Genomic DNA, 16,175 nt, shown 5'->3' with positions numbered 1-16,175 from the left:
TAATTGATTAAATGTAAATTCCGTTTTTATATTCTGATTAGTGTTATTAAAAGGTAGTTGGTTGCGTGCACTATATTTCGATGAATTAATATGTACGATGTTCTAGGACTTTGCATCTAGAATATATATTCAAATATTTGAATAGTGGAATGTGATTGTAATTTCAAATCGAATTATTAAGATAATACGTGATTATTGTAATTAAATTTCGGGGTTTTATTTTATTAAAATCTTGTGACAATTGTTATAAAAATCCTGGAATTTATTGTTTTGACATAAACACTTATTGTTTATAAATTGTCGGACTTAGCTATATAAGCTGACATTTTGACAAATATTTATATTATTTGGACAGAGATTGTTGTGTTATTCATTTTGGGATTTGCTCGACTTTAAAAGACGTGTTGTCCAAATTTGTTATTTTATTTTATTATTTTGATTAAATCCTGGATTGATTCGAGATGTGATTGAATTACAATTTGACCTGTAATTCAGATAACTTGATTGGTTTAATATTTTGGATTCAGATTTTATCCAGGGATGTATTATTGAGGTGATTAATGTTTGTATATGATCATATATAAGATTATATACAGGAATGACTAGCTTATATTTATATTTGTATAAATACTTAAGCATGTAAATTATTTGATAAGTGCTTATGTGACTACATGTTCAACTTTTTGACACAACGTGTATATATTATTTGTATATAATATATTTATATGGCGAAGGGTAGTAATATAATTTCGATTATGCGAATTGACTACTTTCTGGATTGCTCTCGACTGAAATATTATACTTCTTTGATATATAGTCTCTCGAGACGCATGCATCAACGATTGTCAAAAGCAAGCAAATAGCGTGGCAAGGAAAGTCAGAAATATTTTGATAAGGCGATATTGTGCCGTAAGATAGTCCAATAGATTATAGTCATTTCAGAGTTAGCGATTGAGGCCAATCTAGGAATCTCGAGTAGGTGACTCTGTGTCACCTGTTTCTGTCAAAGGCAAGTATTTCTATTCTTCTCTTATTTATTAAGAGCAAGTGATTTTATTCCACAACCTTTAATTATTGCCAATGCAATTATTATATTCTGGACTTCAATTCATAGAATATCATATGCTTGGAATTTAACTGTTGTTCGATATTCCATACACCATACAGATACTCAAATAATGATTGAATTCAATACATTCCAATGATTGAATTCACTACATTCTAGTAATCATTCTACTAGAATTCTCGAATTACTTCTAAGATAGATAGTGGAAAACTATGCTATCCAGATATACTCCAAACAGTACCGAGTTGAAATTCATAATTAGCAAATAACTAACTATTCTAGTTATGTTGCCATCAGTTGATATGATTACTCCGGACCATGTGAAATGACGAGTTTGTTGATCGAGAGAGTTGAGTGATTCAACTCCCTAAGAAAAATAAAACATTTTTTTTTGCGTAAGAGGCCGGGACGGCGTTCCAGTGAAGGGCTATTTGGGTATTATTGAAATATGATAATACTTTGCTGCCAAAGGCCAATGTGTTGCCTTATATTTGGTACCTGTGATTTGGGACATGCTTCTACGAAGTGTGATCCCGTACTATTACACGTGCTGATCAGCTGTGATAGTACACCCGTCAGTAAAGTTGAAATCAAAATTATAATTTGATTACTTAAGCTAATATTGCTTTCGTTTTCCATGAGCGACTACTATTCCTTATCTCTTTACTTCCAGAAAGATAGCACTTATTAATTCTTTACATTTAAAGCATTTTATATATATTGCTGAGCCTTCTAGTTGCTCATTCTTTCTTTGTTGTTGTTGTGCTAATCTTTGAGTTACAATTGTTTAGATTTAATTCAAAACTTCGTGATTTCAAATACTCTGATTTAGATTCAAAATTATATCTTGTGGCTCTTGCCTTCCATATTATCTTGCTGAGCATTCTCGCTCACCCTTGTTGTTATTTCTAACCCTTTCAGCTAGGGAGTAAGATGGTCAACTGTATAGATTGCGCGTAAGATTGATGCTAGGCGAGATGGCCAGTGGTTAAGTTTCAACCTGAGAAGCAGGTAGCATATTTTGGAAGATGTTTATTAGAATAACAGATTTATTTATTTGGTTATCAGTTACTCTTCTTATCGAGGTTTAACTGATAATGTAGTTTAAGTTGTAATAAGATTGTAAGTTTTGATTTATGATTTCAGTGCTGTAACCTATTAGCGATCCTGTTTTTAGGGGGTCAAAGTGTTTTTAAATTTAAATCTCTTTTAAAATGTAGAGGTTTTAATATATCTGTTTTACCTTTTTCCGCAAATACAGGTTTTTAAATGATTTTTATTTACACGTGGCACCAAATCCAGACCCCCGGATTTGAGGGCTGTCACAGTTTCCAACTTCAATCTAGTCAATAATAAAGCTACAAGTTGTTTTCAAGCTCAAACGAGTCAAGAATGATACTACAAGTTGATTCCAATTTCAAACAACCAAAAATGTACCTACAAGTTGTTTTCAACTTCAAACGAGTCTGGAATGAAGCTACAAGTTGTTTCCAACTTCAATCTAGACAATAATAAAGCTACAAGTTGATTTCAAGCTTGTTTCCAACTTCAATCTAGTCAATAATAAAGCTACAAGTTGTTTTCAAGCTCAAACGAGTCAAGATTGAAACTACAAGCTGATTCCAATTTCAAAAAACCGAAAATGAAGCTACAAGTTGTTTTCAACTTCAAACGAGTCTGGAATGAAGCTACAAGTTGTTTCCAACTTCAATCTAGTCAATCATAAAGCTACAAGTTGTTTTCAAGCTCAAACGAGTCAAAAATGAAACTACAAGTTAATTCCAATTTAAAACAACCGAAAATGAAGCTACAAGTAATTTTCAGTTTCAAACGAGTCTGGAATGAAGCTACAAGTTGTTTCCAACTTCAATCTAGTCAATAATAAAGCTACAAGTTGTTTTTAAGCTCAATCGAGTCAAGAATGAAACTACAAGTTGATTCCAATTTCAAACAACCAAAAATGAAACTACAAGTTGTTTTCAACTTAAAACGAGTCTGGAATGAAGCTACAAGTTGTTTCCATCTTCAATCTAGTCAATAATAAAGCTACAAGTTGATTTCAAGCTCAAACGAGTCAAGAATGAAACTACAAGTTGATTCCAATTTCAAACAACCAAAAATGAAACTAAAAGTTGTTTTCAACTTCAAATGAGTCTGGAATTAAGCTGCAAGTTGTTTCCAACTTCAATCTAGTCAATAATGAAGCTCCAAGTGGTTTACAAGCTCAAACGAATCAAAAATAATACTACAATTTGATTCCAATTTCAAACAACCAAAAATGAAGCTACAAGTTGTTTTCAACTTCAAACGAGTCTGGAATGAATCTACAAGTTGTTTCCAACTTCAATCTAGTCGATAATGAAGCTAAAAATTGTTTCCGTGCACAAACGAGTCAAGAATGAAACTACAAGTTGATTCCAATTTCAAACAACCGAAAATGAAGCTACAAGTAATTTTCAGTTTCAAACGAGTCTGGAATGAAGCTACAAGTTGTTTCCAAGTTCAATCTAGTCAATAATAAAGCTATATACAAGTTGTTTTCAAGCTCAAACTAGTCAAGAATGAAACTACAAGTTGATTCCAATTTCAAACAACCAAAAATGTACCTACAAGTTGTTTTCAACTTCAAACGAGTCTGGAATGAAGCTACAAGTTGTTTCCAACTTCAATCTAGTCAATAATAAAGCTACAAGTTGTTTTCAAGATGAAACGGGTCAAGATTGAAACTACAAGTTAATTCCAATTTCAAACAACCGGAAATCAAGCTACAGTTGTTTTCAACTTCAAACGAGTCTGGAATGAAGCTACAAGTTGTTTCCAACTTCAATCTAGTCAATCATAAAGCTACAAGTTGTTTCCAACTTCAATCTAGTCAATCATAAAGCTACAAGTTGTTTTCAAGCTCAATCGAGTCAAAAATGAAACTACAAGTTATTTCCAATTTAAAACAACCGAAAATGAAGCTACAAGTAATTTTCAGTTTCAAACGAGTCTAGAATGAAGCTACAAGTTGTTTCCAACTTCAATCTAGTCAATAATAAAACTACAAGTTGTTTTCAAGCTCAAACGAGTCAAGAATGAAACTACAAGTTGATTCCAATTTCAAACAACCAAAAATGAAACTACAAGTTGTTTTCAACTTCAAACGAGTCTGGAATGAAGCTACAAGTTGTTTCCAACTTCAATCTAGTCAATAATAAAGCTACAAGTTGATTTCAAGCTCAAACGAGTCAAGAATGAAACTAGAAGTTGATTCCAATTTCAAACAACCAAAAATGAAACTACAAGTTGTTTTCAACTTCAAAGGAGTCTGGAATGAAGCTACAAGTTGTTTCCAACTTCAATCTAGTCAATAATAAAGCTACAAGTTGATTTCAAGCTCAAACGAGTCAAGAATGAAACTACCAGTTGATTCCAATTTCAAACAACCGAAAATGAAGCTACAAGTAATTTTCAGTTTCAAACGAGTCTGGAATGAAGCTACAAGTTGTTTCCAACTTCAATCTAGTCAATAATAAAGCTACAAGTTGTTTTCAAGCTCAAACGAGTCAAGAATGATACTACAAGTTGATTCCAATTTCAAACAACCAAAAATGTACCTACAAGTTGTTTTCAACTTCAAACGAGTCTGGAATGAAGCTACAAGTTGTTTCCAACTTCAATCTAGACAATAATAAAGCTACAAGTTGATTTCAAGCTTGTTTCCAACTTCAATCTAGTCAATAATAAAGCTACAAGTTGTTTTCAAGCTCAAACGAGTCAAGATTGAAACTACAAGCTGATTCCAATTTCAAAAAACCGAAAATGAAGCTACAAGTTGTTTTCAACTTCAAACGAGTCTGGAATGAAGCTACAAGTTGTTTCCAACTTCAATCTAGTCAATCATAAAGCTACAAGTTGTTTTCAAGCTCAAACGAGTCAAAAATGAAACTACAAGTTAATTACAATTTAAAACAACTGAAAATGAAGCTACAAGTAATTTTCAGTTTCAAACGAGTCTGGAATGAAGCTACAAGTTGTTTCCAACTTCAATCTAGTCAATAATAAAGCTACAAGTTGTTTTTAAGCTCAATCGAGTCAAGAATGAAACTACAAGTTGATTCCAATTTCAAACAACCAAAAATGAAACTACAAGTTGTTTTCAACTTAAAACGAGTCTGGAATGAAGGTAAAAGTTGTTTCCATCTTCAATCTAGTAAATAATAAAGCTACAAGTTGATTTCAAGCTCAAACGAGTCAAGAATGAAACTACAAGTTGATTCCAATTTCAAACAGCCAAAAATGAAACTAAAAGTTGTTTTCAACTTCAAATGAGTCTGGAATTAAGCTGCAAGTTGTTTCCAACTTCAATCTAGTCAATAATGAAGCTCCAAGTGGTTTACAAGCTCAAACGAATCAAAAATAATACTACAATTTGATTCCAATTTCAAACAACCAAAAATGAAGCTACAAGTTGTTTTCAACTTCAAACGAGTCTGGAATGAATCTACAAGTTGTTTCCAACTTCAATCTAGTCGATAATGAAGCTAAAAATTGTTTCCGTGCACAAACGAGTCAAGAATGAAACTACAAGTTGATTCCAATTTCAAACAACCGAAAATGAAGCTACAAGTAATTTTCAGTTTCAAACGAGTCTGGAATGAAGCTACAAGTTGTTTCCAAGTTCAATCTAGTCAATAATAAAGCTACAAGTTGTTTTCAAGCTCAAACGAGTCAAGAATGAAACTACAAGTTGATTCCAATTTCAAACAACCAAAAATGTACCTACAAGTTGTTTTCAACTTCAAACGAGTCTGGAATGAAGCTACAAGTTGTTTCCAACTTCAATCTAGACAATAATAAAGCTATAAGTTGATTTCAAGCTTGTTTCCAACTTCAATCTAGTCAATAATAAAGCTACAAGTTGTTTTCAAGATGAAACGGGTCAAGATTGAAACTACAAGTTGATTCCAATTTCAAACAACCGGAAATCAAGCTACAAGTTGTTTTCAACTTCAAACGAGTCTGGAATGAAGCTACAAGTTGTTTCCAACTTCAATCTAGTCAATCATAAAGCTACAAGTTGTTTCCAACTTCAATCTAGTCAATCATAAAGCTACAAGTTGTTTTCAAGCTCAATCGAGTCAAAAATGAAACTACAAGTTATTTCCAATTTAAAACAACCGAAAATGAAGCTACAAGTAATTTTCAGTTTCAAACGAGTCTAGAATGAAGCTACAAGTTGTTTCCAACTTCAATCTAGTCAATAATAAAGCTACAAGTTGTTTTCAAGCTCAAACGAGTCAAGAATGAAACTACAAGTTGATTCCAATTTCAAACAACCAAAAATGAAACTACAAGTTGTTTTCAACTTCAAACGAGTCTGGAATGAAGCTACAAGTTGTTTCCAACTTCAATCTAGTCAATAATAAAGCTACAAGTTGATTTCAAGCTCAAACGAGTCAAGAATGAAACTACAAGTTGATTCCAATTTCAAACAACCAAAAATGAAACTACAAGTTGTTTTCAACTTCAAACGAGTCTGGAATGAAGCTACAAGTTGTTTCCAACTTCAATCTAGTCAATAATAAAGCTACAAGTTGATTTCAAGCTCAAACGAGTCAAGAATGAAACTACAAGTTGATTCCAATTTCAAACAACCGAAAATGAAGCTACAAGTAATTTTCAGTTTCAAACGAGTCTGGAATGAAGCTACAAGTTGTTTCCAACTTCAATCTAGTCAATAATAAAGCTACAAGTTGTTTTCAAGCTCAAACGAGTCAAGAATGATACTACAAGTTGATTCCAATTTCAAACAACCAAAAATGTACCTACAAGTTGTTTTCAACTTCAAACGAGTCTGGAATGAAGCTACAAGTTGTTTCCAACTTCAATCTAGACAATAATAAAGCTACAAGTTGATTTCAAGCTTGTTTCCAACTTCAATCTAGTCAATAATAAAGCTACAAGTTGTTTTCAAGCTCAAACGAGTCAAGATTGAAACTACAAGCTGATTCCAATTTCAAAAAACCGAAAATGAAGCTACAAGTTGTTTTCAACTTCAAACGAGTCTGGAATGAAGCTGCAAGTTGTTTCCAACTTCAATCTAGTCAATCATAAAGCTACAAGTTGTTTTCAAGCTCAAACGAGTCAAAAATGAAACTACAAGTTAATTCCAATTTAAAACAACTGAAAATGAAGCTACAAGTAATTTTCAGTTTCAAACGAGTTTGGAATGAAGCTACAAGTTGTTTCCAACTTCAATCTAGTCAATAATAAAGCTACAAGTTGTTTTTAAGCTCAATCGAGTCAAGAATGAAACTACAAGTTGATTCCAATTTCAAACAACCAAAAATGAAACTACAAGTTGTTTTCAACTTAAAACGAGTCTGGAATGAAGCTACAAGTTGTTTCCATCTTCAATCTAGTCAATAATAAAGCTACAAGTTGATTTCAAGCTCAAACGAGTCAAGAATGAAACTACAAGTTGATTCCAATTTCAAACAACCAAAAATGAAACTAAAAGTTATTTTCAACTTCAAATGAGTCTGGAATTAAGCTGCAAGTTGTTTCCAACTTCAATCTAGTCAATAATGAAGCTCCAAGTGGTTTACAAGATCAAACGAATCAAAAATAATACTACAATTTGATTCCAATTTCAAACAACCAAAAATGAAGCTACAAGTTGTTTTCAACTTCAAACGAGTCTGGAATGAATCTACAAGTTGTTTCCAACTTCAATCTAGTCGATAATGAAGCTAAAAATTGTTTCCGTGCACAAACGAGTCAAGAATGAAACTACAAGTTGATTCCAATTTCAAACAACCGAAAATGAAGCTACAAGTAATTTTCAGTTTCAAACGAGTCTGGAATGAAGCTACAAGTTGTTTCCAAGTTCAATCTAGTCAATAATAAAGCTACAAGTTGTTTTCAAGCTCAAACGAGTCAAGAATGAAACTACAAGTTGATTCCAATTTCAAACAACCAAAAATGTACCTACAAGTTGTTTTCAACTTCAAACGAGGCTGGAATGAAGCTACAAGTTGTTTCCAACTTCAATCTAGACAATAATAAAGCTATAAGTTGATTTCAAGCTTGTTTCCAACTTCAATCTAGTCAATAATAAAGCTACAAGTTGTTTTCAAGATGAAACGGGTCAAGATTGAAACTACAAGTTGATTCCAATTTCAAACAACCGGAAATCAAGCTACAAGTTGTTTTCAACTTCAAACGAGTCTGGAATGAAGATACAAGTTGTTTCCAACTTCAATCTAGTCAATCATAAAGCTACAAGTTGTTTCCAACTTCAATCTAGTCAATCAAAAAGCTACAAGTTGTTTTCAAGCTCAATCGAGTCAAAAATGAAACTACAAGTTATTTCCAATTTAAAACAACCGAAAATGAAGCTACAAGTAATTTTCAGTTTCAAACGAGTCTAGAATGAAGCTACAAGTTGTTTCCAACTTCAATCTAGTCAATAATAAAGCTACAAGTTGTTTTCAAGCTCAAACGAGTCAAGAATGAAACTACAAGTTGATTCCAATTTCAAACAACCAAAAATGAAACTACAAGTTGTTTTCAACTTCAAACGAGTCTGGAATGAAGCTACAAGTTGTTTCCAACTTCAATCTAGTCAATAATAAAGCTACAAGTTGATTTCAAGCTCAAACGAGTCAAGAATGAAACTACAAGTTGATTCCAATTTCAAACAACCAAAAATGAAACTACAAGTTGTTTTCAACTTCAAACGAGTCTGGAATGAAGCTACAAGTTGTTTCCAACTTCAATCTAGTCAATAATAAAGCTACAAGTTGATTTCAAGCTCAAACGAGTCTAGAATGAAACTACAAGTTGATTCCAATTTCAAACAACCGAAAATGAAGCTACAAGTAATTTTCAGTTTCAAACGAGTCTGGAATGAAGCTACAAGTTGTTTCCAACTTCAATCTAGTCAATAATAAAGCTACAAGTTGTTTTCAAGCTCAAACGAGTCAAGAATGATACTACAAGTTGATTCCAATTTCAAACAACCAAAAATGTACCTACAAGTTGTTTTCAACTTCAAACGAGTCTGGAATGAAGCTACAAGTTGTTTCCAACTTCAATCTAGACAATAATAAAGCTACAAGTTGATTTCAAGCTTGTTTCCAACTTCAATCTAGTCAATAATAAAGCTACAAGTTGTTTTCAAGCTCAAACGAGTCAAGATTGAAACTACAAGCTGATTCCAATTTCAAAAAACCGAAAATGAAGCTACAAGTTGTTTTCAACTTCAAACGAGTCTGGAATGAAGCTGCAAGTTGTTTCCAACTTCAATCTAGTCAATCATAAAGCTACAAGTTGTTTTCAAGCTCAAACGAGTCAAAAATGAAACTACAAGTTAATTCCAATTTAAAACAACTGAAAATGAAGCTACAAGTAATTTTCAGTTTCAAACGAGTTTGGAATGAAGCTACAAGTTGTTTCCAACTTCAATCTAGTCAATAATAAAGCTACAAGTTGTTTTTAAGCTCAATCGAGTCAAGAATGAAACTACAAGTTGATTCCAATTTCAAACAACCAAAAATGAAACTACAAGTTGTTTTCAACTTAAAACGAGTCTGGAATGAAGCTACAAGTTGTTTCCATCTTCAATCTAGTCAATAATAAAGCTACAAGTTGATTTCAAGCTCAAACGAGTCAAGAATGAAACTACAAGTTGATTCCAATTTCAAACAACCAAAAATGAAACTAAAAGTTGTTTTCAACTTCAAATGAGTCTGGAATTAAGCTGCAAGTTGTTTCCAACTTCAATCTAGTCAATAATGAAGCTCCAAGTGGTTTACAAGATCAAACGAATCAAATATAATACTACAATTTGATTCCAATTTCAAACAACCAAAAATGAAGCTACAAGTTGTTTTCAACTTCAAACGAGTCTGGAATGAATCTACAAGTTGTTTCCAACTTCAATCTAGTCGATAATGAAGCTAAAAATTGTTTCCGTGCACAAACGAGTCAAGAATGAAACTACAAGTTGATTCCAATTTCAAACAACCGAAAATGAAGCTACAAGTAATTTTCAGTTTCAAACGAGTCTGGAATGAAGCTACAAGTTGTTTCCAAGTTCAATCTAGTCAATAATAAAGCTACAAGTTGTTTTCAAGCTCAAACGAGTCAAGAATGAAACTACAAGTTGATTCCAATTTCAAACAACCAAAAATGTACCTACAAGTTGTTTTCAACTTCAAACGAGGCTGGAATGAAGCTACAAGTTGTTTCCAACTTCAATCTAGACAATAATAAAGCTATAAGTTGATTTCAAGCTTGTTTCCAACTTCAATCTAGTCAATAATAAAGCTACAAGTTGTTTTCAAGATGAAACGGGTCAAGATTGAAACTACAAGTTGATTCCAATTTCAAACAACCGGAAATCAAGCTACAAGTTGTTTTCAACTTCAAACGAGTCTGGAATGAAGATACAAGTTGTTTCCAACTTCAATCTAGTCAATCATAAAGCTACAAGTTGTTTCCAACTTCAATCTAGTCAATCAAAAAGCTACAAGTTGTTTTCAAGCTCAATCGAGTCAAAAATGAAACTACAAGTTATTTCCAATTTAAAACAACCGAAAATGAAGCTACAAGTAATTTTCAGTTTCAAACGAGTCTAGAATGAAGCTACAAGTTGTTTCCAACTTCAATCTAGTCAATAATAAAGCTACAAGTTGTTTTCAAGCTCAAACGAGTCAAGAATGAAACTACAAGTTGATTCCAATTTCAAACAACCAAAAATGAAACTACAAGTTGTTTTCAACTTCAAACGAGTCTAGAATGAAGCTACAAGTTGTTTCCAACTTCAATCTAGTCAATAATAAAGCTACAAGTTGATTTCAAGCTCAAACGAGTCAAGAATGAAACTACAAGTTGATTCCAATTTCAAACAACCAAAAATGAAACTACGAGTTGTTTTCAACTTCAAACGAGTCTGGAATGCAGCTACAAGTTGTTTCCAACTTCAATCTAGTCAATAATAAAGCTACAAGTTGATTTCAAGCTCAAACGAGTCAAGAATGAAACTACAAGTTGATTCCAATTTCAAACAACCGAAAATGAAGCTACAAGTAATTTTCAGTTTCAAACGAGTCTGGAATGAAGCTATAAGTTGTTTCCAACTTCAATCTAGTCAATAATAAAGCTACAAGTTATTTTGAAGCTCAAACGAGTCAAGAATGAAACTACAAGTTGATTCCAATTTCAAACAACCAAAAATGAAACTACAAGTTGTTTTCAACTTAAAACGAGTCTGGAATGAAGCTACAAGTTGTTTCCATCTTCAATCTGGTCAATAATAAAGCTACAAGTTGATTTCAAGCTCAAACGAGTCAAGAATGAAACTACAAGTTGATTCCAATTTCAAACAACCAAAAATGAAACTAAAAGTTGTTTTCAACTTCAAATGAGTCTAGAATTAAGCTGCAAGTTGTTTCCAACTTCAATCTAGTCAATAATAAAGCTACAAGTTGATTTCAAGCTCAAACGAGTCAAGAATGAAACTACAAGTTGATTCCAATTTCAAACAACCAAAAATGCAACTACAAGTTGTTTTCAACTTCAAACGAGTCTGGAATGAAGCTACAAGTTGTTTCCCACTTCAATCTAGTCGATAATGAAGCTAAAAATTGTTTCCGTGCACAAACGAGTCAAGAATGAAACTACAAGTTGATTCCAATTTCAAACAACCGAAAATGAAGCTACAAGTAATTTTCAGTTTCAAACGAGTCTGGAATGAAGCGACAAGTTGTTTCCAAGTTCAATCTAGTCAATAATAAAGCTACAAGCTGTTTTCAAGCTCAAACGAGTCAAGAATGAAACTACAAGTTGATTCCAATTTCAAACAACCACAAATGTACCTACAAGTTGTTTTCAACTTCAAACGAGTCTGGAATGAAGCTACAAGTTGTTTCCAACTTCAATCTAGACAATAATAAAGCTACATGTTGATTTCAAGCTTGTTTCCAACTTCAATCTAGTCAATAATAAAGCTACAAGTTGTTTTCAAGATGAAACGGGTCAAGATTGAAACTACAAGTTGATTCCAATTTCAAACAACCGGAAATGAAGCTACAAGTTGTTTTCAACTTCAAACGAGTCTGGAATGAAGCTACAAGTTGTTTCCAACTTCAATCTAGTCAATAATAAAGCTACAAGTTGATTTCAAGCTCAAACGAGTCAAGAATGAAACTACAAGTTGATTCCAATTTCAAACAACCGAAAATGAAGCTACAAGTAATTTTCAGTTTCAAACGAGTCTGGAATGAAGCTACAAGTTGTTTCCAACTTCAATCTAGTCAATAATAAAGCTACAAGTTGTTTTGAAGCTCAAACGAGTCAAGAATGAAACTACAAGTTGATTCCAATTTCAAACAACCAAAAATGAAACTACAAATTGTTTTCAACTTAAAACGAGTCTGGAATGAAGCTACAAGTTGTTTCCATCTTCAATCTGGTCAATAATAAAGCTACAAGTTGATTTCCAGCTCAAACGAGTCAAGAATGAAACTACAAGTTGATTCCAATTTCAAACAACCAAAAATGAAACTAAAAGTTGTTTTCAACTTCAAATGAGTCTGGAATTAAGCTGCAAGTTGTTTCCAACTTCAATCTAGTCAATAATGAAGCTCCAAGTGGTTTACAAGCTCAAACGAATCAAAAATAATACTTGTTATTTTACACCAACTATGAGAAAGATTGTAGAAGGGGGGGTTGAATACAATCTTTTACAAATTTAAAAGATTCAAGAATAATACACTAAGAACACAATAAACAGAAAAACACCAAGTATTAAAAATACGGGTGGATTGAATGATCCACCCGTGAGATTTTATATAGAAGAATCTGTGGATTGTTTTACAATTCGCACAGCTGCTGGTTCATCACTCAAAGCAAGTTCTAACTCTCAGATTTTTCTCTCTCAAGTAATTGAACAAGTTCAACTGATGCTACTAACTTGGTTATATACCCCAAGTTTTACAAAGCTTTTAGCTAGATTACAAAATGCACTCTAATCTAAAAACAATGCTGCACAACTTTGTCTTATGCATGCTTTCTGAGATGTCTTCATCTTTGACCATCATCTTGATTTGATCCAGATTGCACTGCATGAGATAAGTATGTTTCTGCTTCTTCTTTATTTTCCTAATTAGGCTTCCATGTCTATTTTAGTGTAATTCGATCCATGTGATTTGTCAGACTTAAGCTCTAGTCACTTTCAACTGCTCTTTGCTTCATCAGTTGAAGGTTCTGTTTGCTTTCAACTGCTATTGACTTTATCAGTTGAATGCCTGGCTCATCAGTTGAATGAATTACAAACTCCATCCGTTGAATGCTGTTCCAGTCTTATCAGTTGAATTCCTCAGCATTATCCGTTGAACACTTTGTCTTCAGTTGAATGCTTGATTTTCATCAGTTGAAACATCATCCAGTCTTTATCAGTTGAACAGTTACATCTCATCAGTTGAATATCCTTCACTTAGATAAAATTACATGGCATTGGATATTTACAATTAGCCATCCTATTCTACCCATCCGTTGATAATTCCCAAAGACAAGAAATGTAACAATTACAACTGAAATTTGATAAAGATTCTAAGTAAGACATGTTACAAAAATGTTTATGTTATCATCAAAATTATTGATTCCTAACAATCTCCCCCAATTTATGACTGGAGAAGATGCAGACATAAATTCTACACTTGATGATAACAAAACATTACTAAAATAAAATGCAGAATTTAAATACTAGAGTTAGAAAAGATTACAGATGATTATGCTCCTCTAGACTGAGCAGTTACTTGTTCCTAGAAGATCTTCTTCTTCTGGACTTAAGTTTTTCTTCAAGAATATTGATCTGTTTCTGAAAGATCCTGTAGAACCATTCTTCATCACTATCTTGTCTGTTGAGCTTGGATTGGAGAGTCTTCAGAGTATTCAAGCTAGCAACCTTGAGTTGATCTTTAGGTCTGAAAAATCTCCTAACACCTTGATTGTCCCTAAATTCCATGACTGGAGTAGGTTCATGATGAATTTTCTTTCCAGTGTAGGGAATTTTCAGCCTTCTTTGTAGACTAGCATCTGAATTCCATTCCTTCCTGATCTCAAGAATTCTCTTTAGTACCATTTGCTTTGCAGGTGGTGTAAATCCTCCAGTCCTCTTCATAGATCCATATATTTTTGTTAGAGAACTGAATCCCTCAGAATTCAGAACTCTGTGAAGAGGCCAGATGACATCACCCTTGTTTTTGTAAGAGAATACCAATCTTTCAGGTAACTTTGAAGTTGCTTCTATTCCTCTTACTTCTTGAAGATCATCCAGCTCCAGATCCAACTCAGAAATTTCTTCAATGTTAGCAATGATGAGATAGTCATCAGGGTTCTCAGGTTCTTTTGGAGGTTTGGGAGGGTTAGCCATCCTTTTAGCCACAGTCTTGACTTTCTTCTTTGGCTTGGAAGATTCTTGGACAAGAAAAGCTGGAATTGGAATATCTTCCAAGTCAATTGGCTCCTCCTTTGGCATTATTGGCTCATCATGGAAGTTGACATCTGGATGTACTACTGTGGTATCCTTGATTGGAGAAGAAGGCTTTGAGATAGGCTTTTCTGGCACTTCTTCTCTTCTCTTGGCTGCCTCAGGCATCTTAGTTTTAGATTTGACTCTCTTTTTCTTTGGAGAAGATTCAAGAGGCAATCCTTTCTCATTTAAAAGCTCAGCTGCCAACTCCTCTTCCAGCTCAATAGCATACCTTTCATCCACCTCAATTTGGTTCAAAGAGAGTTGGGATTCAAACTCCTCTTTTTCACATACTCTGGCCACCTCTTCAGCTTTTGCAAATGAGTAGTGAGGATGGCCAGTTCCAATAAACAGCTTCTGGCCTTCTCTGTGGATGATGGCAAAATGAGCCTTTAAGGCCACATCTGCACAATCTTTATAACTTTTGATTTCTTGGCCCAAAAGCTTGTATTCATTTTTGTCAGGCCTGGCTAGTGGAAAGTAGATTGAGCTTGAGTCTTTTCCAGGCCTGGAGTAACCACAATTGTTTGGAAACAGAATGGGCTTGAATTCATTCACAATTGATGGCTCACCCTTTTCTGACTTGGAAGGGATGACAATCTCAGGTGTAATCACCCTGAGAATTGTGGTTGTGGTTGGAAAAGAGATTTGAGCTGTGGTGGCTGTAGAAGATGTGGAAGATTTCTTGCCCAGTTGAGCCACTCTCTTTGCAATGGAGTCCAATTCTTTCATCCTTTCAATCTTTTGCTTTTCCCTTTCAGTGTGGAAAGGAGGAGGAATTTGACTGATTAATTCTGCAGGAGTTGGTAATTCTTTCTCCCCCTTTTTGTTAGCAGCAAGTGTAAGGGATGGATTGGGAAGAGAAGCACCAGAGGCAAGAAGAAGATGTTGAAGGAGTCCAGTCTGAATTCTTTGATGCTGCAACATCTCATCCATTCTAGAGTTTAAGATATAGACATTGCCTTCCAGAGCTTCTACTTGCTTTTCCAATTGCAGTTGTTTTTGCTCAGAACCAGAAAGAGCTGATTTGACCTGAGCTGGAAGCTTTTCATCAATTTGTTTGGTCAGATCAGTCTTAACAGAGGCAATGAGAGAATTGAGATGCTCTATCTCTTTCTGAAAGTGGAGAGATTGATATTTGTGAAGCTTGAGGTTTTCCAGAGCTTGACTGGCAATGGTGGCAGAGATGGCTTGAGAGGAGGATGAGCTTCCAGGTTGTGATTGAAGAAGAGTGGAGGCTTGCCTTTCCAGCTCCATGCTAACAACAATTGCATTGGCAGACTGCATGGAGAGCCATGAAGGTAGAGAAGTTGTAGGTTGTTCACCAAGAGATTCCTCAAGAACATCATTGAGGTCTTCATCACTATCATCATAATGAAAATCATCTCCAGCATTGGCAGGCAGAGCTGTAAATGCCTCCTTTGCTCTAAGCATAGAAGATGTAGTGTGAATCAGATTGAGGTGCCTCTCAGCTGCTTGATTGTCCAATCTGGCAAATTCTTGAATAGAGGACATCCCATGAGTAAAAGTCTCAGGGTCTAGTGAAACACTATCCAAAATGGATCTATATTCAGCTTGAATCTC

This window comes from Daucus carota, chromosome 1, assembly GCF_001625215.2.
Source record: "Daucus carota subsp. sativus chromosome 1, DH1 v3.0, whole genome shotgun sequence".
Lineage (NCBI taxonomy): Eukaryota > Viridiplantae > Streptophyta > Magnoliopsida > Apiales > Apiaceae > Daucus > Daucus carota.
Note: the sequence above shows the minus strand (reverse complement) of the source record.